The sequence below is a fragment of the Rhinolophus ferrumequinum genome, chromosome 8 (genome assembly GCF_004115265.2).
Source record: "Rhinolophus ferrumequinum isolate MPI-CBG mRhiFer1 chromosome 8, mRhiFer1_v1.p, whole genome shotgun sequence".
NCBI classification, from domain to species: Eukaryota; Metazoa; Chordata; class Mammalia; order Chiroptera; family Rhinolophidae; genus Rhinolophus; species Rhinolophus ferrumequinum.
In genome coordinates this window covers 70602375-70627977 of record NC_046291.1, presented here as the reverse complement: position 1 = coordinate 70627977, position 25603 = coordinate 70602375, and the positions used below count along the sequence as shown (strand labels likewise).

The 25603-nt window shown below is 41.4% G+C and overlaps 1 protein-coding gene across 3 annotated transcripts in view; it reads left to right on the top strand.

Annotated features, from left to right (window-relative positions):
- Positions 1-25603, top strand: part of LYPD6 (LY6/PLAUR domain containing 6) — a 140587-nt gene that overhangs the window by 19101 nt on the left and 95883 nt on the right. The window contains exon 1 of one of the 3 annotated variants that reach the window (XM_033111691.1): positions 2497-2683. The exons of 1 other annotated variant lie outside the window; for it this stretch is intronic. The gene's annotated coding sequence lies outside the window, so the exon portion shown is untranslated. Of the gene's footprint in view, positions 1-2496; positions 2684-25603 lie in introns of those variants that run through there. One more of the 3 variants, XM_033111689.1, reaches the window with a different exon arrangement.

Below are 25603 nucleotides of genomic sequence, written 5' to 3'. Positions count from 1 at the left end.
TGAAGACTTCATAAAAAAGGTGATATTTGAAGTGAGCCTTGAAATGGAGGTAGGAACTTGCTATTGGGGGTGGGGGTGAGGCTGGTAAGGAAGAGAAAGGTGGCATTCCAGTACTACAGTCTTAGCCCTAGACATGTGAAATCACATAGCACCTGTGTGTGAAGGACAAAAAGCTACAGTGGGGCAGGATCCTCCTGCCTAGGGAAGTATGAAGGCAGGAGGAGATGAGGGCAACAGGGAAGGCTGAGGTCAGGATGGGGAGGAAAGGCCTTGCCAACCAGGCTAGGTTGGAACTTCACAGCAGTGGACTTGGGGAGGCTGAAAGATTTTAAGCTTTTAAGTGAATTGATCGCCTTTGTCATTCTTAGCGATATGGCAGCATGGTAGCACAGTGGCGGACTGGCTAGTAGAACAGTTATTCAGTCTGTTGCTGAAGGCAGGGTAAGAAACGATAAAGACATGGCAGTGGAAGCCCAGATATTGAGGGGGCGCAGATCTGAAAGCTATTCTAGGAGACAGAATTCAAGGAACTTGGTGACGACTGATAAGATGTGAAGGGTAAAGTAGAAGAGGATTTCATATTTGAGCTCTTCTGATGTCTGAAGAGTATTGTAGATTTGGAGTGAACATATTTAACATTTTTTTCCTGATTAATAAGTGTTACATGTTCTTTAGAAAATACAATAAAGTATACAGAAGAAAACAAAAAAAATCACCTATTATCCCACCACACGGAGGTAACCACTGCCGACATTTACAGTGCATTTCTTTGTATCATTAAAATAAAATACATTTCTGAAAACATCCTAAGTAATCTATCTCCACCAGGAACTCAGAGTCTCATCAATTGCGTTAATATATTGAACTTTATTTTGAACCCAAATATTAAGTTTTGACTAAACTATGAGGTGAGGCAATTAAAAAAAAAATCAAGTGAACTAGGCACATGGACTGGAATTTCAGAAGAAGGAATTTCTTCCTTGGAAACTAAATAAGTGGCAGTGCTGACACCTAGGACACGCCCTCATTGGTACCAGATTCTAACTCACAGAATCACAGGGATATTCCAGGTTCAGTTTGATTAATTCCTTCCTGTGCAGTTCATTCAACGTGCTGAGCCCTGCAGAGAGACAGCCGCAGTTATCACCTCTCGCGTCCAAGAGTTCTAAAGGAGTGCTGATTATTTTTGCCCCCTTGAACCCTGAGCTTGTGTAAACCTGTGCACATAAACTAAGGAAACGTTTTTGAGGCCAGAAGCTGTTAATCAAAAATACGTTATCCGAGGCCCTTCCAAACAGAGGGAATGGGAGGGAAGTTAAGAAAAAGAAAACAAATAAAGATATTTTAATGTGGAGAGGGAGTAGATGATAGGGAAGAGCAGAGGCAGAAAGATTCAGAGAAGGCCTGCCTGAAAAGAAGCTCGAAGAATACAAAGTCCAAGGAGGAGAGACAGGGACCTCATAGAGGGATAAAAGTAGCCACTGGGGCGGGCGGTCCTCGCGACGGTAGCCCTGCAGGCCAGGTACCTGGCTGAGCTGGAGCAGTTCCGAGCTCCGGGTCTCGAGCTCCCAGCTCCCGGGAGGACCTAAGGAATCCTTCCTCCAGACCTTTCCGAGGACCTTCCCTGGTCACCTTTCTTGGTCACCCTCTCTTCCGCCAGCCCCCGCCGGTGCTCAGAGGGGTGGGGAATAAGACCGTGTTCCGTTTCCACTCTGAGGTTCTGGACTGAAAAACCCAGGCGTCAACTATAATTTACAACAAGGATGAGAAGATCAAAACTTCCGGAGAGACGGGGTGGAGGGGGGAGAGAGGGGCTTCATTTGGGGGAAAGGTCGGCAGACAGTGGGAGAATGATGCGCACCAAAACCCACAACCGGATTCCCAATTCCTCACGAAGACCTGCCTCGTAGACTCTCTCCCCATCCCTCATCCGCCACGAAGTCTGGGTCCTCTATTGCAAACGTCAGGTGGTCTAGGTCTGCCCTGGGTTCGGAGCTCGACTTGGTTTTCAGCACTGGTTGCAGCGTGTTTCACGCGGCCCTGGAGGTGGCGGGGCGTAAGATTTGCCCGGGGCCATTTCCCGCTGCCAGGCTTTCCATCATTTAGCAGCTAGCCAGAGTAAGGCGAGCGGCGCAGGGGTCGCTTACAGGAAGGAATCGCAGCAGCCTGAACAAACACTGCTGGTTTTGAACGCTCGTAGGGAACGGGTTTCACAGGCATGTCTCAAGTCCTCCCGGTTCCGCCCGCGGGATTCGGCTTACTCGCCTTGCTAGGGGCAGCGCAGAGCCCGGCGCCCCACAGGCGTGGGTCTGCGGGCTCCCGCGGGCCGGAGTTTGCAGACTTGGCGCTCAGGCCAACACTCCGAGAGTTGGGTCTTGCGCTCCCGGCCAATGAGCGCGCCCCGGGGAGGGCTCGGCTTCCCCTCCGCGCGCTGATTGGTCCTGCGGCCGGCAAGGTCGGGCTGGCCGGCAGCGGCCGCGAGTGCCCGGCGCGAGTGGGAGTGGCGCGCGCGCCCCCATCCCCTCCCTGCTGCGTTTTCTCTCTCCTTCCTCCTCCCTCCCTCGCTCCCCGGCTCCGGCCGCGCGCTGGCGGGGCTCTGCATTGCACACTCTGGGGGCGCCGCAGTGTTCGTGGGATGGGGCAGCGGGCTGCCGCTGGCGGCCGGAATCCGCGCGCAGCCAGGGTGAGTAGAGGCGGGCTTCCTGGGGGAGCACAAAAGGAGACGGGATTAATGCCAGCGGCCCGAACTGATGCCGGGCCGGGCCAACCGGGGAGTGAGCTTAGTCCCTGGGGCTACCCAGTACTGCTACCACAGTCTCCCGGGGCCAGAGAAGCTGGAGTCCTCGCCTCTGCGTTCCGATCGGGTGTTTTGCCCGGGAGTGGGCAGCCAGCACTATGCGCAGCCTGGGCAGGTCCAGAGGGGCGTGTATGTGCGTGTGTGTAGTGCTGGCGCTCGGAGGGTGGGATGGAAATGTCACGAGCTGCCAAGTTCTACGCTGGAGGAATCTTTCCCAAGAGTAATTCAGCATCTTCCCAGGGCCGAGCGTACGTCCACCAGGAACTCCAGCCGGAGGGAGTTCCCGGGTGGCGGAGTGGCAGAGCCCCACATGTTGCTGCGGGGCGGGCGGGGGGCGGGGAGGGTGAGGGGTGGGCGGTGGCCGTGGCCTGACTGAGCCCACCCAGAGCCACTGACCAGGCTGCAGTGAGCTGGGGCGCCTCCAGCCTCTGCGAGAACATGCCAGGCCCTCCCACCGCCCTCCCCAGCGACTAGGTGAGGGGCGGTCCACCCATGGAGTCAGGGCTTCGCCTGGACTTGGCCACTTGCTTTTCTCTCTCGTAACGGCGCTTCGGTTGATTTACATTTGGCTACACAGTCAGTTTTAGCCCAAAGCTCACTGTCGGTCTTTGTGACTCGCTTTGACCCCCACCACAGTCTCACCAGCTCTTCCCCCCTCCCCACGCCCCCGCCCCCAGTTACGACCCTGCTCCTCACTGCGCGATTCAAAACTTGATGTTTGAACATGGTTGTATCCAGCGTTGGCCCTGGCATCTTCAGTGTCACAATAATTTTCCATTTCCTAGGGGACTTGCTAAATTTTTTTGGGTGGGGGTTATAGGGGGGGATCTTAGGTAGCAATTTGTTAGTAGAATAACATTGACCTCCCTGAGCATATGACAAAAAGAACGTTAAGCTTCTCCCTCTGGTAACCTATCCAAGGTGTGACCTCCAAAATTCAATTTTCTTTGTGGGAGGCTAGGGAGTTTAGATTCTCCAGGGGGAAGCTTATTTCTTGTTAAATTGACTTATGGTGACATACACTCCGTTCTCCTCTGGCCAGCCATTGCAGATGCCATGATATTATTAGAGCAATTCCCCTAAAGCCATTACATTTTCTTTGGAGTGAGAGTACTCAAGGTAGCTGCTTAAATTTTTGGATCTGCACCTTATTTCTCTAGAAGACATTAATCGCTACTGTGTATGTGTTGACGTGTACCAAGTTTGCAAAAGATATTTGTGTAGTCGTCCATGAAATGGCTTAATGCACATTTATGTTAAACCCATTTAAATGTAAAACATCTATCTGTTTTCAATTTTAGTTTCCACCTTGACCAAAGGCACCAGACTGAAACCGGAGTTAAAAGAGGCTTTCTTGTTTAAACAGAGGTTTTACAGAACTCTAGTCGGTAGAGCACACAGAAAGCTTTCTGAGCTTGTAGGCACACAAAGGCTGTTAAAAACTGTGAATTGGTTCCTTGGGTTGAAAATATTAGAAATGCTTCCAGACAAAAAAGGTAACTATGATTCATGGGTCTATATTTTGAAGCTGCTGATAGCCCTTGTAAAATGAATGTTTGTATCACAGAATGTATAAATGGGCTGATTACAGGCAAATGATGCCAAGTAAAATACCATATCATATATTGCATCATGCTGTACAGCTTACATGGCACATTGAGATCTGCTATTAAAGTGTCTGTGAGGAAGTCATTTTTATCTACCCTGTTTTGCAGGTAGAGCAACTGAAGCTCTCAGAGGTAAAGTGACTTTTCCAAGGTGAATAGCAGAGTTCCAGTCAAGTTTCTTTTTTTTTTTTTCAATTTCTTCCCTCCCTTGCTCCCTCCTTCCTTTCTCCTTCCCTTCTTTCATTCATGCCGGGCTACACTTTTGGTGTTTTTCTACTTCTAATTTCTTTTTACTATTCAACCCATGGATTCAGGACCATTATGTACTGTTCCCAAAAGGCTTTGCTCTCCGCTAAATATCACTTAGCTCCCACTAAGGAATGGACTGATAAAGATTCAAGGGGAAAGCTAATAATGTTTTAAGGAGCTACCCTTTTCAAAGGGGTATATTATTTTTATTAATGAGTAGTTAAATATACAAGCAGTCAAAACCCTAAAGAATGCTGTACTAATGGTAATGTTTCAGGAAAATCAAGTGATTGGTAGTGGCAGAGATGTTTGAGAAATATGTAAGTCTTCCACTTTATAAGTCTACTCCTCATAAACTCTATAGGCAATTATAAGGAAGACCTACTAAATGATTATTTTATTAGTGCCATCCTTATTTTAAAAAGAATTGACAAAACAGATTACTTAAACCACTCTGGAAACCACACCCACTTATCAAAAGTCCTGAAATCCTCACTAACTAGTGAGCAAATGCAGTGGAAGACAGTGCTTAAATTAAAGAGAAATTATGTTTTTACTTGCATTGTTATAAGGGGCTTACAGATGTCTGCCTATCTAATTAGTGTCCCCCTTCTCTGCAAGGGATGCGTTCCAAGACCCCCAGTAGACTGCTGAAACCACAGCTAGTACTGAACCCTATATATACTATGTTTTTTCCTATATGTACATATCTACAGTAAAGTTTAATTTATAAATTAGGCACAGTAAGAGATTAACAGCATTAATGAAATAGAATACTTATAACAACACACTGTAGTACAAGTTATGTGAATGGCTTTGGGGTCATTATTCAGTAAAATAAGGGTTACTTGAATACAAGTACGGCAACATAAAGATAGTCGCTCGATCTGATAATCGAGCTGACTAGTAGTTGACTAACGTGCGGGGAGTGTATCCAGCATGGGTATGCTGGACAAAGGGATGATTCATGTCCTGACAGAGTAAGACATCCTGAGATTTCATCACTCTGCTTCAAATGGTGTGCAATTTAAAACTTAGGAATTGTTTATGGAATTTTCCATTTAACATTTTCAAACTGCAGTAGACTGTGGATAACTGAAACCCAAAAAAGAGAAACCGTGGATAAGGGGGGGCTACTGTAGTTTTAAAAAAACCCATCATTTGCACATTTTTCTTAGAAAATTATTGTTCACAATATTTATTTATGACATTGCATACCATTTTTAAAGATGAATAACATTAATTTCGTTTGTATTAATGTAGGTATTTTATTACTAGTAATAAATCCTGGTTAAGTATGTGGGTGTTGGGTTCAAGTCCTGACTTCACATATACTGTGGGACTTCAGAAAGGGATACATAACCTTTCTGTGCTTCAATTTCCTTTCTGTGTAAAGCATGAATAATAATGACACCTACCTCATGCAGATTTTCAATTTATCCATGCAGCAACATTTAGTGGACACCTACTATGTTCCAGCGCTGCTCTAGGTGCTAGGGACACATAGACAAACTCCTTGTCGATGAAGTTTACAGTCTAGTGCCTGAGAGTTAATGACACGACACATGTAAAGTACTTAGCATGGAACATAACACCTAGTAAATGCCCCATGATTGTTGGCTGTTGGTATCATACATATATTGATTTGGGAAATGTTCAGAGTGCCTAGAAGATGCAATGCAGATTGGAGCATATAATGATGAGTGATACATATTTCCATTCCATTCCATTCCATTCCATTCCATTCCATTCCATTCCATTCCATTCCATTCCATTATAACCTTGCAACGGTTTCCTAAAAGAATAATGAAAGAGTCTTAAATACTGTGACATGAGAATTGCGGAAGCACTTGGCTTACGTCATACCAAACACATACCCAGAGATAAAAAGAAATATATACATATACAGTGTACATGAATTCTGTGCTTCTGCTTTTGCTGAGTAATATTTCTACACCAGCCTTTCACAAGCAATAAACACATTGGAGGTAATAGATTAGGAAATGGCAAGGGCTCAGGATATTCCAGACCTAATCAACAGACTAGATGGCCATCACTCAAGTCTGTTGAAGAAATGTAGTATGTAAGTGACAGTTCCCTGGGGGCGTTGGCTGGCATCCTTGGTGGGAGGAGTCCCGTCAAGGGAAGGGTTTCACGGAGGACGGTGGAGCTATCAAACCAGCTCCACATCCAGTAGACAACCGGAAGATCAGCATTCAAAACAAACACTGATTACTGCAAATACAACTTATTTTGTAGAAGTGGGGAATAATGTAGAAGAGTTAAAGGAGGAAGTATGTTCGTGGCCACAGAAAAATGTGATATTTTTACACTTTCAAAAAACCTGACCAGGTTTCAAATCCCAGTTTTTTCCCTATTTGGGACCTTTTTGTTTGGCTGAGAAGGAAGAAACAGTGAGGATAAATAGACACTCTCTGAGGACAGTAGGCTCTTCCAGGAAGCAGTTTGGGAGTGGTTTTTTTTTTTTTTAATTTTATAAATTTTTACAGATGGTATGTAGTTCTTATGTATAAGTGAAAACCAAGCTGATAAAGTGGAACCATAGGAATAACTTAAAAGACAACCTAACTGGGAAGAAAAATAATAGAAGATTAAAGTCAAAAAGGGAGGTGAAGATAAGTGTACTTGGGAAAGGCAATGCCAAGCACATTTATAGGAGATTGTTTTAAATTCTGTTCCCATCAGCAGTCAACATAGCTGGATAATATTCTCTCCTCCACTCTTTAAAAAAACGTGTGTCCACCAAATTAAAGTCAATATTCAGAAAAGAGTAGGACATAAAATTCTATATTAGTGTGATACCATTTTTAAAAACGCATAGTTGCGTAAGTTTATATAAATCCTCTCTACTTATCTGTCTATCTATATAGAAAGGAATGTGTCAACATATTAACAGTGACTATCTCTAGGTGTTATGGGGTTGCAAATGTTTTTGTTGTCTTTTACTACAGAATTTTTCAAATTTTCTATAATAAACATGTATTGCTCGTATAAGAAACAGTGTTATGAAAATAATATGTAGTATTATAACCTCAGATTTCACATAGTCTATAAGAAAAGCTCATTTGATTATCATTTGTATGTCTTCTGCAAATCCGTAGCTGAAAATTTTGCCTGTGTTTTTCCCTGAATTCCTTGTTTATAAAAGCCACCATCTTTAAATAATTTTTTTTTTTTTTTTTTTTTTTTTTTTTTTTGTATTTGGTATTAGGAAAAAGTGTGCATTCCTTAGGTAGTGAGAGCTGAGAAGTCGAAAGGGTTCCATTTTTGCCTATTAGGATGTGAAGAACAAAGTTAATGGAAGCATTGTTGAGTCACTTCTAGTGTGTAAATCCCGAGTCTTGTTTCTTTACTTTCTAACTCCACAATGCTTGCCCTGGGGCCTGGCACATAGCAGTCTCCCAATACATACTGTTGAATGTTTTAAATTAAATGAAAGGGCTGAAAGCTTGCATAGACTCACAGAGATTTGAAATAAGAAGGTATCCTAGGGCCCATTTTATCCTCTGAAGTTCTATGATTCACTCAAGTCTTAATTTAATTGTGATCTGTAAGTCGTCCTGACGTTCCTTGGACCATGTAACTCCTGGGCCACAAAAATGGTTTTTGTTCATCATCTAGGATCGTCTGGCTTATTCTCAGGTTTTGATCCAGGTGCTGCCACTTGCTTCCATCTCTTACATCATTTAGTTCTTGTGTTTTTGGCCTGAGGTTTTGTTTCTTTCCTTGGCTCTGGACTTTACTTTTCTCTCAGGCCTGCGCTTGAGTTCACTACCTTCCTTCCCTGCTTTGGACCCCAGCACATATGATCCCAGAGAGCTGTGGACCTTCCTAGTAAGCTAGAATCTTTGCAAGATAGAAATATGTACCACAGATTATTAAATATTAACAATCGAATGTTAACACTCGATCCCTGGAAGAAATCTGGGCGTCAATGTATATTGTTCTCCAATATCAGCTTAATAAGGTGTTGTGGTCAAAATATGCAGTAACATACCTGGTACGGTCAGAAATATCTTAGCAGAAAAACATGATTTTATCTTATTATACAAAATCTGGTATATATGTTACTGTATGCAACTCTTACTGTCATTCCTCAAATAAGACAGACATGAAGAACCAGATAAGAGCACTCAAATGATTAAGTCAGTGCCCAGGATTGAGAATGAGGACTTGGGGAAGGTGACTATTATCTGATAACGTTGTATAAAGAAAAGAATTCTGGCTTGGGAAAATAAAGCCTCATGGGATAGGACCCTTGTCTATACATTATTACAAAAGTTACTGCGATCTTCTTAGATTCAACTAGTCCAACTCCCAGACTACGCTGGGTCACGCATGGCACCAGTGTAACCAGAGGCTATACCATAGGAACCACTGCTTACCATCGGGCATTTCTTTGCGGGTCTCCTTAGCAGTCCTACTAGCAGTTCCTGTAGCACAGCTCAGGTGTGAGGAGATGCGATCCACTTTAGACAGGTGTGGGAACCGTCCTGGTTTAGAAGCCTCATGCCTCCCAGGATTCCTCTTGTAACAGCTCTATAGACGAAAGCTTCCCAAATCCCGTAAGCTATGTGCCCCATTTCCAGCATCAGAGATGCCCCAAGTGTGATGTCCTCATCAGGTAATTTTAGTTTTCTTTGTCTACCAATTAAGGGTCATACTTATAACTGGTGACTAGTTACCATACTAGTAACCTAGTTGACATTTTTACCCTTATCAGGTTGCTACAAAAGAAGAGCTGGACAGATACAAGAAGTCAAATTCTTATGCACACAGTTACAAATAGAATGAACTTGGATTATTTTTCATGAAAATAAAAAACTAGAACACATCTGTTAATATTTGAAAGCATGGGATTTTCGACAGAAATCTATAAGCTCAAAGACTCGTATACTACCTTTTCTTCTGTCCCACACTCCCACCTGTTCATCCTTACTTTCTCTCTTTTGACAAGAGGGCATGCCGGCTAAACTGAAAAATAGGTTCAAAAATCATCTTGCTGTATGCATGAATGATCACACATAATGTGTTGTTAAGTGAAATGAAAGTATTGGGAGTAAAATCTTCATCTTTTGATTGACCTTTTAGAAGACATAGATTGTAAGAATTTATAAACCTAGGATTATTCAATCTCTGCCTTTTTTTTTTTGAAATCATGATTCTTACTTGAATTATCAAAACAAATATAATGTCTTCAAGCATTCTAAATGATTAGATAACAATACTGTTAATGTGTCTTAAGTGGTAGGATTTTGAATAAACACTTTCAAAATATAGTTCTTAATATTTTTATGCCCTTAAAAGCAGCAGAAATAAAGATTGGCTTATTCTCATTTTCCTCCCCCAGTATCAAATAGCATAATAAATGAGCAAATATATACATTATTTAAGTTTCCATCAAGACATTGAGAAATACTAGTTCCTTTATACCATTAAAGCAATTTAGATAATTTATACACTTACTTGCACTTACAATAGTAGCATGTATTACCCTCTACTTTTTATTTGTATGGGTTTCCATCTATAGGACTCTACCTGCTGGTGAGGGGTTATGTTCATTTTTCATTGGCAGAGAGGCAGTATAAAGGTTAAGAAGCCTGGGATCTCTTGTGGTTAATTCTGGCCCCATCAGTTGCCAACTGTGTGACCTCGGGCAACTTACTTAGTTTCCTCCAGTTTAACTGGTCACCATTACCTAGCTGGCTGACCTTTAGCAAATTAGTCACCCACTGCCTGGGCTTCATTTGCTTGAACTATAAAATCAAGGGACTGCACTAATTAAACTTTAAATTCTCGGATGAGTAGGAACCAACATATATTTTTTGACATTTAAAACTACCCATTAATGCTGATCCTATAAAATAGTTTTGAGCAACTGAAAGTATGGCATAATATTGGTATTTAGACCGAACTAAGTTAAACAGACAGAGTTCTTGGCTTTTAAGAGCATGGGATCTATATTAAATAATTTAAAAGATCTAGCACCTCTCCCTTGAATTTGTTCTCTTCTTGCTATGCTGTTCTTTGATTTGATTCGCCATGCAGAATATGTTTTATTTCTTAGAATTTTTCCATCTTGAAGATATAAAATTTACTTTCAAGTGTTCTAAAAAGATTATTACTACAAAATACTGACTTGAGAAACAATATTCTGCATTTATGTAGTGTCTTTCCATAGAAGATCAAAGGCATAGTGTTAGAAGTGCATGGTTTTTTTTAAATGTGTAACTTCACAGAAGAATTTTCTTTTATGGAATTCTTTAATTCATATTCCCAGTTACCCTACCAAATGAATTCACATTTATAGCAATTCTGGTTTGCTCTTGGTCAGATGTGTCCTTGGGCAAGACTGTCCTTCCATCTATTATTTCTCAAGTGACAATTTTTATCCTTCAAGGCCTAATTCAAATGCAATTTCCCCAAAGAAATCTTTCTTCCCAATTCCCCTATTAAAATGTACTCTTTTGCTGATACGTGTATTTTGTACTGACATGTTTTTTAAATAGTCTAGCTTATTATTTATATAGTGTCTTATTTCTCTTGAATGCCAGCATGAGCGTATTATCTTGCACAGAGTAAGCCCTCAATAAATATGTTGACTAGAATTACAACTTTCATAGAGAGAAAGCTGTAAAGATTAGGGAGAAGGGGGGAAAATCACAAAAGACTGATTTAGATGTGAGGAATAGGTTTTGTATTTTATGACGACTGCCACCTAATTTGAGTCTCTGGAGGTCCACAAAGAATGAACAAGTGCCACAAAAAGGGACCATTCTCCTCAGAGACTCTTCCCGCTTCAGTCCTAGGAATATCTTCCAGGTAAGCCGTTAATCACCAGGACCTAGGACTTGGGAAAATTCGGAATGCCGTCTTCACAGGTGGAAATAGAAAGCTGGCTGCTTTATACTTTCATACTAAGCTGTACTGTGCTTTTAAAAGTGTATAGATAATTTCTATTAAACAACAGAAAAGTTTAAGGAAGAAAATAAACATTTCCCTTCCCTTCACCTAGATTTAATTATTCCTATGTAATTGACTACTATCTTAATAGTATTCTTTTCCTCTTGGCTACATGGTGGCTACCTAGCTAGGTGTACTAGTATAGCATATGTTCAGCGTGTTTGATCCTTATTCTAGTAGAATAAAATAGAGGACAGTATATCTACCTTGGTATATATAGGTGAAGATATACAAAGTCTTTCTATGCTATTGAAAAACTTCATGAATTGTCTCATAGAAGAGAATAACACATGTAGCTAGGGCTGGCCCTTTGTAAACAGAACTACTCTGTTTAATTTCTAATAGCTAATGTTCTTCTTCCTGCTCCATTGTCATAGATTGGAATCACAGCCAGCTGACTTTAAATGTTGTTTTTAAGGAGCACCAGGTGAGATGTGGTTGGCTCAGCATCAACTCCACCCAATTCTGAGAAACAACTCAGGGTTCATCTTCTATTGTTGCCAGTGTTGTTATTCTTTGGTGTAAGCAAGCCAGACAAGTGGAAATCAACAGGATACAAAAGATATTTTTCCCATCAAAACTATTCAGAGGCTTAACTTTCTAAATGAAAGGCAGTAGGTATCCTATAATAGCATTTTAAAGCAAAGTACTCTTTGTAATGATACTTTTTTTTTTTTTGGCTTGGGAACTGTATAGGAGAGACTTTTGCTAGACAGGGTAATTTTCAGCTAGGCCATGCAAACTGAAGAAATGTGGAGTGCTATAGCACCCAGAAGACATTGCAGACAGGCGAGTAAACTCATTTCGTGTAGCTCCTGGGTAGTTCTGACATTGCATGAGGGTTTCAGATCCCTCCAGAAGAAGCAGTGTGCTGAGTAAGGTTGAACATGGAAAATGGAAAGGAAGAGAGTACAGAAAAGGAAGAGCTAAAGGACTTACAATAAGGAAAAGGACACCACTTTATAACTGGTTTAAGAAAACTTTCTGATCCTGTCTCATTCTGATCTTACCTGGAGAATCCCCCAAATAAACAGAAGTAAATTTGAGGAGAACCACAAAGCTCTCTCTGCCTTAAATTATCAGCTGTGTTCCTACCGTGGCCTCCATTAAAGCCACTTTAGAGTCTGAAAGATCACTGTTAAAAGGTTTCTCATCGTATATAGCTGTATAGCTGTTACAATTCCACTGACTTTAATAAAAACAAAACAGTCTTCCCAGAGGGGAGGGACATGCTTTCTAATGAAAGCATCCAAGCTGGTCAAGTAGGCAAGTAAAAGTTGAGGGGATATAAGCATCCCAGGGGACTGACGCAGAGACACAGAAGAGGTGACTATATGGCAGTGAAGTGTGGGTGAACGGGATCTTTGCTTATTTGTGTTTCCTACTTTTAATCTAAACTCTCATCATGCTATTTGCTGAATTATCAACCACTAATTAATTACCAGGTTTTGACCAAGCCAGTTGACTTCTCTGAATGTTAGTGTTCTCATCTGTAAAATGATTGTTACAAGATCAGCATTTCTAGAGCAGGATCTGCAAGAAGAGACACTGTTCTGTGGGATGTGGATCGTCAAATATATTTTGGAAGCAATGGATTAAATAATGTTTTTTAATTGCAAGGCTTTTCAGGACTTGTAGTACCTGAATGATCACTCTCAATATCTGGAAGGAGGTGTACTATTCAGTGAATCCCCAAACCTGTTTGATGATAGAACCCATTTTGAAGGCTTGTCTTGAGGGTCAAGTGTCCTGTGCAACACCAAATATTGGACTAGCTGATGTCTGAGGTCCTTCTGGATTTTAGTTCTGTGAATCTACAATTAGACGGTTCACCTCTCTTCCTGCATCTTTTCCAGCTAGCCCCTTGCCTCTCTTCTAGGAGAGTTTTTGTGTTGTATATAAACCTTTTGATCAAAAATGTGCTCGGTTAGAAAATTCCGGCAACTACTTTAAGGGAAGAGCACGTAGGGGTCATGCAAATCTGCAAGCAAGGCATTTTCCCTCTTACTTTTATATTTAGACTACCTAAAGTCACAGACAGTCAAAACACAAATAATGAATTCCCCCCCACCCCACACACATTGAAACATGTTAATAGAGGAGGGTAATATTCCAGAAAAGAGCAATTTATAAAAGATCCAGATTTTATTCTGACAGGAATTTCTGAGTACAGCAGTGCAATTAATCACAGAGCTGTAACACAAAGATGAAAAGATGAATACTGAATGATTACAAAATGTATACTGTTCTTCTCTTCATCTCCAGGATTACAGAAGATGTTTATTACACCTCACCCCACCAATATTAATCTTAGATTTTCTGTTTGGCTCCTGCCTGATTCACCCTTTGCTTGATGAGGAGCTGGTAAAAGCTGGAGTGTTCTGGGGAGGAAGTGGAGGCGTGGGGATGTCCAGAGCACAGCGTGGGGAGGTCTGCACTGACTCGCACACTGAAACAGCTCAGCTTTCAAGGTCGTTGGGGTGTGGAATACGGGGTGTTCATGTGGAATCTCTTGGGTTAGAAAGAAAAAGTAAGGATTCACACTGGCTATTTTTCATATTGTTGATCATTGCACTTTGTGAATTCTTTAAAATTAGAGTGACCTGAATCTCTACAGGTAACCTGCAGGTAATCTGTAATAGACAATTTACAGCAGGCTGTGAGTTTGGTTTCCTTCATATGTTTTGAAGAAATAATTTATTAGGTAACCTTAGGATACAAAAGCCCAAAACAGATACTAATTCCCTTTACAATTAAATTTACATGTTGCTCAGTTTCTAAGGTTTGGTTGTCGATCCTCCACCCTTGTTTAAAAATGGTAAGAATCTTTGTCAAAAGTTCTGTTATTTCAATCCAAGCTGATCGCTGATGAGACATAAATATTCTTATTTAATTTTTAATGTCTTGTTTAAGAAATTGGAGTTAGTTGTATATGTTTCGTCATATTTTTAAACTCTAAATTGAATTTTGAAATTTGGTGAACAACTGATAACTATTTTTTTCACAAGTGATAAAAGATATAATGTTGGCTTGATTCAGACAGAGGGCTTGTGGTTTCTCACCTCCTTGAGTTATCTCAGCGAGGGATCCAAACCATGCTGTGCCCCAGGTTTTGAATTCAGCGCTCTCATTTTTAGTGGCCACCTTTTCCATTCCCTCAAACATACGGACAATGCATTAGTTCATCACTCATGGCAAGCGAGCCCTGGCACAGAGTAGGTGCTCAGGAGGTATTTGATGAGCTGGCACTCTCCCTACCCAATCAGCTTGCTGAATTAATGAACAGATTAGTTCATGAGCAGTGCTTCCTGTAATTGTCACCAGTGTCATGCCAGTAATGTAACCAGTACCTGGCGTACAACACTATTTTTACCAATTAAAGAGAAATTTTTATAATCCACAAACATGATGTTACTTAGCATTTAATGTTAATTTTCCTGTTTTTATAAAGATACCCAGACAAAAGAATTCTCCTTAGAAATTTTTGTACAGATTGCACAAAGCAGATGTATCCATACAGTTGGTTATGTACTGTAGTAGCTCAGTGAACTTGGGAAGAGACCTGAGTCCTTTTGTGTAGGAATGAGGTGCTCTCTGTGAGAATGAACTGTGGGGACGCTGGGACTCAGTGCTGTAAAATCGCTCTGTAGGGTTTGTTTTGGCCTGTTACAGCATTCCTCCTTTGCAACACTCAGAACACTCAGTGATTTGTGGATGAAGGATTTGCATAAAGCTTTCTGCATAACCTTTTCCTATGAAAAAGAATCTAGTTTGCATTTGGTCTTTACTAGATTGTTGAGATTTTAGAGGCAGTGCTCTGACCGTGTAGAAAGCTTGAGTCTTCTCAGCCATTTCTCAGACTTATTGACTAGTGAGTTTTCCTTGTCACAGACTTCTTGTTTGGGACATGACAGTGTATCCAGTCTTGTCTTTTCAGACAGGCTCCTTCTTTCTCTATTGCATTGCCCCGACTTCCATCACTTCCTAACGATTTGTCGCGGTCATTAACAATATTACCACTTCGCAAAGTGGAGTTGATTATTAAAAGCAGTTGTCCATTTTAATAATCAAACTATTGGAACAAGAACCCAAATGACTTGTTCTGTGGCTTGGCATTGACATTCATTTTACTTGCTGTAATTTACCCAACACGTGACAGTATTAAGGTTTCCTTTCTCATCTTTTCTGGGTGCATATTTGTGTGATTTTTTGGGGGCAGCACTTAAGAAACTGTCTCTGATTGGTGATTTTGAGAATTGTTCATACTTCAGTAGAGATTATGAGCTTAAGTTTAAATAGCTTTGAAATGTTTTAAAAATAGTTAACGTCTTTTAATATTGTATCAACACTACATTTAACATGTCCAACAATTTGAATGACCTAATATTTCACGTTTGCCAATGCAAACACGACAGTAATCAGGCACCAAGTACTTTTTTCTGGGCCCTACCCAGGGATATAAAAAGGAAGGGTAAGACATGGCTACTATCCTTATGGGACTTGAAAGTGGCTTCTCTTTGTCTCTCTCTTTCAATTTGTGCCAATTGTAGTTCAAGGTGGATACACAATAGTGAACGAAGCAGGCAAAAATCTCTGGGAATAAAGCAGTGAATGAGGCTCACAAAAAGCCTTGCCCTCATAGAGTTTACATTCTAGAGGGGTAGAGGCAGAAAATAAGGAAATAAATAAGAATATATGTAGTATGTCAAATGGTGATAAGTGCTATGGAGAAACTGAAAGAGAGAGAGGGAATATCAGAGGTGGGTGGGAGGCAGTTGGTCACTTTAAATAGAAGACCCCACTGTGAAAGTGTCACATGAGGACCTGGACCAGATGAGGGAGAGAGTCATGGTGACCTCTGCAGGAAGAGCCTTCTAGGTAGAAATGCAAAGGTGCTGCAGTGGCATCAGGTCTCACTTGGTCTCAATTATCAGTGGCAGGAATGGAGTAAGCCAGGGGGAGAGTAGTAAAAGGTCAAAGTCATAAGGAGGCACGCCATCCATCACACGGGACCTTAGAGGTTAGTGCAAAGATGCTGGCTTCCTTCCTTCCTCTCTCTTTTTCTCCCTTCCCTTCCCTTCCCTTCCCTTCTCTTCCCTTCCCTTCCTTTCTCTTTCCTTCCCTTCCCTTCCCTCCCTTCCCCTCCCCTCCTTTTCCCTTTCCCTTCCCCTCCCTTCCTTCCTTCTTTTTTTCCTTCCTTCCTTCCTTCCTTCCTTCCTTCCTTCCTTCCTTCCTTCCTTCCTTCTTTCCTTCCTTTGAGTGAGCTGGGGAGCCATTGAAAGAATTTGTACTGAGGAATGACCTGATAAGATGTATGATTTAAAAGATCACTGGCTACTGTGAGAATAAACAACATGAAGGATGAGGCCAGATTGGAAGAGGCTGTTGCAATGATCCAGATGGTGTTGGCTTAGATCCAGCTGGTTGCAGTGGAGGTGGTGAAAAGGTATTCCTTATCTATATGATAAGAGTTGAGGAGATAGGATTTATCAAAGGGCTGGAGGTGGGGCGTGAATGAGAAAGCAGAGTCAAAGATGGTTCCAAGTGTTGGGGTCTGATAACTGGAAGGCTGGGATTGTCATGTGTTGAGCTAGGGATGCTGAGTAGGGGCAGATTTGGACGAAGATCAGATTAGCTTCGGACTTCTGACATTTGAGATGCCTATGAGGCTTCCAAGTGGAGACACGGAGTAGGTGGTTGGGGATATGAATATGAGTTAGGGGGAGAGATCTGGGCTGAAGATATAATTTTGGGAGCTTTAGTATCTCTGTAAAAGCCAGGAAACAGGAGCAGATCCACAGGCATGAGGAGATGAGATCAGTGTGGCAGAGCAGAGTGAGGACAATTTAGTGCATTCGTGTGGTCCTTTATTATAATTTGCTATAGGTGCCGAGAGAAGTAGGGATTTGTGGGCTAGAAGAGATGAAGCAGCTTTTATGGAAAGTGTGAGAATTGAACTAGTCCTTGCAGGTGGGTAATATTTGGAGGAGTAGCAATACGGAAGGGAGGGCATTTTGGTTTAAAGGTAGCAGAATTAAACACATCACAATCTCTCCACCCCAATGTTTACTGCAGTGCTCTTCGCAATAGCCAAGATATGAAAAAACCAAAATGCCCATCAACAGAAATTGTGGTACATTTATACAATGGAGTATTACCCTGCCATAAAAAACAGTGAAATCTGACCATTTGTGACAACTTGGATGGACCTAGAAGATCTTATGCTAAGTGAAATAAGTCAGACTGAGAAAGACAAATACCATATGATCTGATTAATATGTGGAATCTAAAGAACAGAATAAATGAACAAACTAAACAGAAATAGACTCATAGTTACAGAGAACAAACTGATGGTTGCCAGATGGGAGGGAGCTTGGGGAGATGTATGAGAAAGTTGAGGGGATCAGAAGTACAAATTGGTAGTCACAATGTGACATACAGTATGGAGAATATAGTCAATAATGTACATACACACACGCACACGCACGCATACACACCACAATCCCTTAGTAGGAAGGTAGTAAGGGAAAATATACCTAGATCGTGGTAGAATTTTCTCACGCGTGGAAGAGGAAGGACTTCCGGTCTCGGTTCAATCTATTTCCTTGGACCGTGATGTGCAAATACCAGTGAGACTTGGGCCCCATTAAAATCTTGAACACTTTCTGACACTTTGCTAACAGCTTTTCCTTCTAATCCTTGCAGCTGGTGCCACCTTATATTTTGTAGTGACTTGAAACTGACATGTGGGGAATTTTAAGTACGTATATTATCAAAACAGATGTTTCACAGACTTTATAGACTATCAGGGGTCATCTCATCTTTCAGAAAGCAGCCTGGAACTTGAATTTAGTTTGTTTCATAATTTTATGTTCTCCAAAATAACTATATGGGAAATCAAAAATTTATTAGCAACTTTGTCTTGTTTTGAGGTTTTAGAGAAATGACAATTTCAGTAAATCTGAAAAAAATTATATGCTGTGTTACCTAGAGGCAGATTATTGAATAACTTTACTTGCCTGGTGATAAATCTAAGGCATGTAAGTATACTTTCCCTGGAACTTTGGGGTCATATTTTATAAAGGAAATAAAAAACCCTGCATCCTTTTTTTGATGCAAAATGATTAATTAGGGAGAAAACAAACTTCATAAAATAATGCACAAGATGCCAACTTCAGAACAAATAGAGAAAGTTTGCCTCTTGTTCCCTCTCCCCCTACTTGGTACTAGAATCTAGAAGAGAATCAAGTCTTATTTTTATTCTGTGTAAAAGTTTCTCATGGAGTTGCAAAAGCTGTGGACTTTGGCAGAACTCCTTGAGGTAAGAGCAGAGTATGTGTTTCTTTATTCATTTTACTTACAGGATACCTTTAAAACAATGTGGTGTTAATTGCTTGGCAATAACCAGGTTAATTGTTTGGCATAACCAAAGGAAAAAAACCATTTTTTCTTTGGGCTTCAAGGAGGTAGAGTACCACTGCAGTAGGCCTGAACCGTTTATGAGTCAAGCCCGCTAGGTGTTGGCTGGAGAATAGCAATCAGTGAGCAGTATGATGAGCCCTCTAGCTCTGTCCTGTAGAATTTTCTAGTCTCTTCTGTGATGAGAGAAACATTCTACATCTGCCCAGCCAATCTAGTAGGCACTGACCACATATGGCTCCTGAGTTCTTGCAATGTGGCTGGTAAAGTCGAGGAACTGGATTTTAAATTTCCCTTAATTTTATGTTTACTTAAGCGTAAGTGAGGGCACGTGGGTAGTGGCTACTGTACTGGACAGCAGTGCCTGAGCTGACAGCTTGTCTGGGGTTGTCTGGAATACAGAGTAGGCAGATGTTCACCCTGCCTTGCTGAGGCCTCTCTACCACCCTTTGCGTGTCCAGGAGCATAGCGTTCACGTACGGACACGACACCCATGGTTACTTCTAGGGACTGGAGATAGTACAGGATGTTGTGAAATACCTCTTTCCTGCCCTTCCCAGGCGTGGGGAGAAGCAATAGAAAAATGCAGAATGACGTTAAATGAGCCGGGGTCATTGTTATAGTCTTAAGGGCCTTTGATATTAAAAACATGATATTGAGATAGCCTATTTAAATATATGAATATTTTATTACTGATTACAAACGTGAATTTTCCCTAGGAGTAGATTTTAAAGGCAATCGTTTGAGAGACTCGTTTTACTAGTGTCTTCAAAGTACGAATTCTGTGAGGGACCCAATGTCTGACCCTGTGGAAGATTGCTTATGCATAAGGAGCACTCTTATGGTTTTTGTGAATTTTTTAAATGTAAGAGTGGATTACTGAAGGTCTAGTGTGTGCTTTCGCATAAATACCACTGGGGTGTGTGGTGCTCTGGGCTGGGGATTATTAAGGAGACAGATAAATCACACAGGATATTGAAATGAAGAAGAGGGCTGCTGAAAGGCTAGGAGGAATGGCTGAGTGTGTGAGGACAGACGATGGGCCCACTCTCCGAGTTCTCAGAGGGTGTTATGGAGTATATGCCACATTCAAATTATACTCCAGGGTCTGGTGGGTGGTAGAAGATAGGGAAAGGAGGCCTTTTGCCTCTCAGCGATCCCCTGAAGAAGTTTGACACACTAGCAGTCTTCCTGGTACTGCGGGGAGATGTCCTCCTGCTGTATCAGCGGCAGTCCCCATTGAATTTGCGGAGGAGGATGTTTAAAAAGATTTGTTGATTGATATTTCTGTGGTCATTCTGCCACTCACACGCATAAAACTAAATGGAGCTTATGTGCCAGGGACTATGCTTCACTTGCCATCTAAATGAGGGGAAAAAATGTGTACGTGGAAGAAGAAAACTAACAATAAAAACATGCCGCAAGATAGATCCCAAATGAGAGGCGCAGACAGTAAATGCATATCCCATAGTTGTCTTCAAATGCATAAGGGCCATCAGGTAGAAGAGGTATTAGACTTACTCTCTGGGCTCCGGAAGGCAAAACTGGTGGTGTTTACTTTAATTAAATAAATGGTTTTTGAAGGCCTGTTTATGCAGAGACTCTGGAGAGGGAGAGTGATTTCGGAGAGGACAAGGTGCGCAGACTATAAAGATGTGACAGTGGTGGCGGGTTGCAGGGAGATTCATTTCAGTCAGTGAAAGGGAAAGCTTCAGCAAACAGCAGAGGCTGCTAAGAGGGGGGTCAGCCCCCTTCCCTGGAGGACTTCCCAAGGAGACTCCCAAGACACTGATGGGAAAAGAGGGTCAGCAAGCTGAGAGTCGGCCAAATCTGGCTTCCTGCCTCCTTTTATAAATAAAGTTTTATTAGATTCCAGCCGTGCCCATTCGTTTGAATCTTGTGCATGGCTGCTTTCGCACTACAATGGTAGAGGTCAGTAGTTGTGAGGAGACGAGCCCTTATTATGGTCCACAATGCCCAGCTTATTTACTATCTGGCCCTTTATAGAAAAAATGGGCTGGGCTCTAAAGAGGATTGGATCCAATGACATGTAAAATCCTTTCTAAGTCTCTGAATGTAAGGGATTTCAAAAAGAAACAAGCTTTGTGCAAAGTGTAGAGAAGGGTTCCTGTGAGAGATGGACTTTCAGTTGGACCCTCAAGAAAACTCTGATTGGTCCCGGCAGAAGGGGCCATTCCACATGACCACGTGGGCAGATCGCAAGGCGATTATGTCTGTGTTTCTTGGATGCAATGCACAGACTCGTTCCAACATTCATTCATTCATTCATTCATTCATTTATTCTTTATGCCCCCAGCATATTGTTGGCCAATGTAGACAGTAATCTAAAACACTTCTGTGCCTGCTGTTGTGCTAAAGTAGGCACAAACGCTGACATGAACTGTTGGCATTTTGATAATAACTTTGCTAGTGTGGAAATGCTCATTAAGTTCAATGTTTATCATTGAGTTTTATGGAGTTATTTTGTTTTAAGTATAATGGTCTCACCTAGACACAACTTAGAATGTATTCACATGTTTGGCTTAATTGTAGGATGTAAGAAATGATGGTTCCAAAATGAAAACCTCACTGTATTTGCAGGCGACGCAGCTTGCAATGCTAAGGATAGAAGGCGTATTACTATTCATGCCTTTTTAATTGATTAGCCTTTAAGGCTTCTGAAAGCCTTTAAAAGTTGTTTTGTCAACATTAGACCAGCTGCTGTGTAATTATGGTAGCTCTTCTTGCAGTGAAATTCTTTTAATAACGTGTTCAATCTGCCGATGCCAAAGTGCTTTGAACCTGTGATATATACTACAGAGAGCTTTTGTTTTTACTTACAGATGGTTGGTGCCATTTTCTGGGCAACTCTGTAGAATTTTCACAGAAATTTTAAAGATGAATTACTTCAAAATTGGAGGCAAATGAATTTGAACATGAGGTTACTCCTCCTCCTATGAAAATTGTTTATATTGTGTAAATTAGTTCATATGTGACTTGAATTTTGAACTTGACTCATAGCAACCTCAGTATGCTCATAAAAAAAAAAAAATCTCCACCTTGAAACCTTTTTAAGGCTCTTTTCTTTGACTACACAGCTTGTAAATCCAAACTTTTGGACACCGGTCAGATGATGGTGAAAGGGTGAAAGCAGTGGGGCTTATGATAAAGACTGCTGCTTAATGAGGAACCAGGCTTGGTGGTTCTGCCTTCTGTGTAGGGGGCCGAAGCTGCATTTAGACAGCCAAGTGCCACTTCCGCAGTGTATTTTGCTATTTTTTAAAGGAGTTTTATTCTGAAATCTGGCGTGGGAAGGTATGACTCGGGCTGGGACTGCTGTCAGAAAGCTGCACCCAGGAGATCCCATGCCTCTTTCCTACTGGCCCCCTAAACTTTGTGCAGCATTTCTATGGACAGGTTGCACTCGTGCTTAAGGCAGGTAAGAGGTGAGCTGTGAGAATGGTGGCGATGAAGGTTTCTCCTTGTAGCTCAGGCCATTTAAGTAACTTCTCTCCTGTGGCATTTTAAGAGAGACAAAGACGTTTAAACTGGAGGCATAGCGTATTAGCATCTGGAGGAACAAGAGGCTGGAAGGGGCTGCAGCTGGCTCTTTCTGGCCCCTTTGTCCAGTTTGTATTAAGCAATGCATCTGTGTTATTGGAAAACCATGAAGCAAGGCCTTCACAGGTGTGTGCTCACTTTTTCTCTCCACTCTACGGTGTAAGGAGGCTGGGAGAGAAAGCCACCTTTTATTGTATAAAAAAGCCAATTTGCTCCAAGTTTGAATAGAAGTGCAGGAATATTAGTGATCTGCAAAGTCTGAAGAAGAAGCTGACCTTGACCGTAGTGGCTTACTCTTGCCAGAGCCAGCCAAAAATTGTACCTGTGTGCTCACTCAGGATGTACAGATTTCTTTGCCTTGGGAGCTTTTGAGCACTGAGAATTGAGGCATTTGCAAGGTTTGAGGAAGCATGGATGTGTAGGCGTAGAGTACTTGTGTGTGAGGCAGTCGCCACTGAGATGATGTTATGAAGAAAACTAGAATTTATTTAATTAAAAGTTGCCTAAATCAATTACATTTTTCTTTCCTGGGGGACAAATATCATTTCTGATAATTGGCTTCATCTTTTCAAAGTTATAGTAAATGTTAATTCAGATTGTTTTAATATTTCAGGCTGGTAGAATAGTCTACCAATATGTGACTAAGAAAACTAGCATGAATCTCAGTGTTCTGTCTTTAAATATCAAAACTTGTTAATATCATTATACGTTTTTTGATGATATTACCTTTTGCTGAGGTACATACTTTACCTTGATATGATCGAAATTAAATCTGCCCTCAAATGTCAGTTCTAATTGCTTGTATGAGATTTGGTCTTCTCATCAGTCATGCCACGTAAACATTTTATATGCTTTTATTTATAATGTTTATCACATTAGCATTTTATGTGCTTTCTAAAAGTCTTGTATATGGTTTTAGAAAAGTACAAAATTTTCAAAACTTTTATGAAGGCTGAAAAATTGTTTTTGTTACTCTCTCACACTAATTTCACATTATCTTGAGATTGCATTGAATCAGGGAGACGAGATTTTGACTTTAACCTCTGGTGCTAAGAAAAGCCCTGATATTCATACATCTACATACATATTTATGTACATATATCCAAACATATGAGTTATCAGTTCCCAAAGAACCCCATTATCCACAAGGGAAAGGACTTGTACACACCCAGCTGAATTTATAGAGATCTTTGTTTCTCAAACTAGTCGTCTCTCCAAGTCTTCTATTATATTCGAAGATACTCAAGCATAAACATTTTTTTATCAGTATTTAGATTCTTGTTCATAAGCAGCAAAAACCCATCTCAAATTAACTTAGAAAAATTTATTTTTAAAGGATTATCATGCATGGAGCAGAATGGATTGATTTCTTACCCCTAAGTTATTTTCTCTGGGCTCTGTAAGGGTTGGACTTTGCACTCGGGGTCTGTGTGTTTAACTCAGAGTACATTTTTATGGTGATGCTCTGTGCCCTCCCTCCCTTACACGATTAGTGAAGACTAATTGAAGGAAGAGTCAGGCAGTAAAACTGCTGGAAGACCAGGGCCTCACAAGCAGGGACCTGAATGCATCCAATATTCTCTCTCCATGTCTTGGTTTCTCTCAGCTTGTTGGTTTCATCCTTTCTCACTGCAGACCAGGTACAGAGAATGTGGGAAGGACAACCTCAAATGTTTCTGAGACATACACATCTCAGAGTTAATGCCACCATGTAGCACTGTCTTATGCTCTTTTTGGTTGCAGAGTCATTTTTGGGAAACAGAGCTGATTGGCCCAGCCCGGGATAGATATCAACTTGGACCAGTCAGCTGTGGCTGGGGGTAGGACCACATTGTACTTGCCACTGAGGACCTCTTTCCTGTGTGTCAGGCAAAGAAGAATCAGTGTGGGCCAGAGAAGCTTGATTCATACGAGATATCTTCCGTCCCCACATATGGACACATCACCTCACTCTCCCCACCCAGGCCTGCCCAGCCTCTTCCAGAGAGATACCTTCCTTTTCCCCTTTATCTCTGCCTTGCATGTCATTACTCTTTATCATTTGACAAAGGTGTGGGACAAGACGTAGTGTAGACAGGAGGGGAGTTACTGGGTCAGTGATGTAGAGCAGGTCTCTTCTGGTCTTTTCCCTTGAGCGCCAGTGATGGTCATCTTCCTTTTCATAATGCAGGGAGAAGTGGCAGCTCGGGAGAAGGCACATGAAAAGGTCAGCTGATGAAGCTCAGATCTGCTTTTGGCCCAGGAGAAAATGCCCTTTTCTAAAGGCTAAATGTTTTTTTTCAGGATGAATGGATCAGTCATGAGTCCAAAATTTCATGACTACCTTAGGAGATATTTGATTCTTTATGGATATATAGCATGCATAATAGTTTGAGAAAAGGTACTTTTGATTTTTCTTCATATCCTAATTTGTTTTCAATTTCCAAATTCATTTGAACAGGCTTCTTAGTCTAAGAAAGTTTTCCAAACCCATTTAGCATGTAACTTCGAAACTGTACTGGGTTTCTATATGTGTTCACTTAAATAGGAGTCATTCTTTTTCCCCCAAGTTAATGGTGCTAACTCACTTATGTTCTGCTTCTGACAGCCATTCAGTAGTAATGCATTCCCAGAGGAGCTGCAGTTGCTTTCTAAATCTTGTATTTTCAGCTGCTGCCTACTTATTCCACCCTGATTGGCATTTAACCATTGAATTAGATTGTTCTCCTATTAAAGAGAGGTTTATGAGCTTCAAGTTCAAGTGCCTGTGTCATAGTCTGATGCTGGCATTATAACTGACACTGAGTAAGCACTTTTTGCTGGAAAAGGCATTGTCTCCTAGGACTGACGGAGGATTTGGACACTGTTACCTGACACTCTTTCTCCGGGTTCAATTTAGTGTGCTTCTGTGTAGCTATGTTGGTGAATACGTAGATGCACACGTCGTGCCTGGCACAGTTACCATGCTTACTTTCTTGCTGCCAGAAGTGGTGATCATATTCTTGGA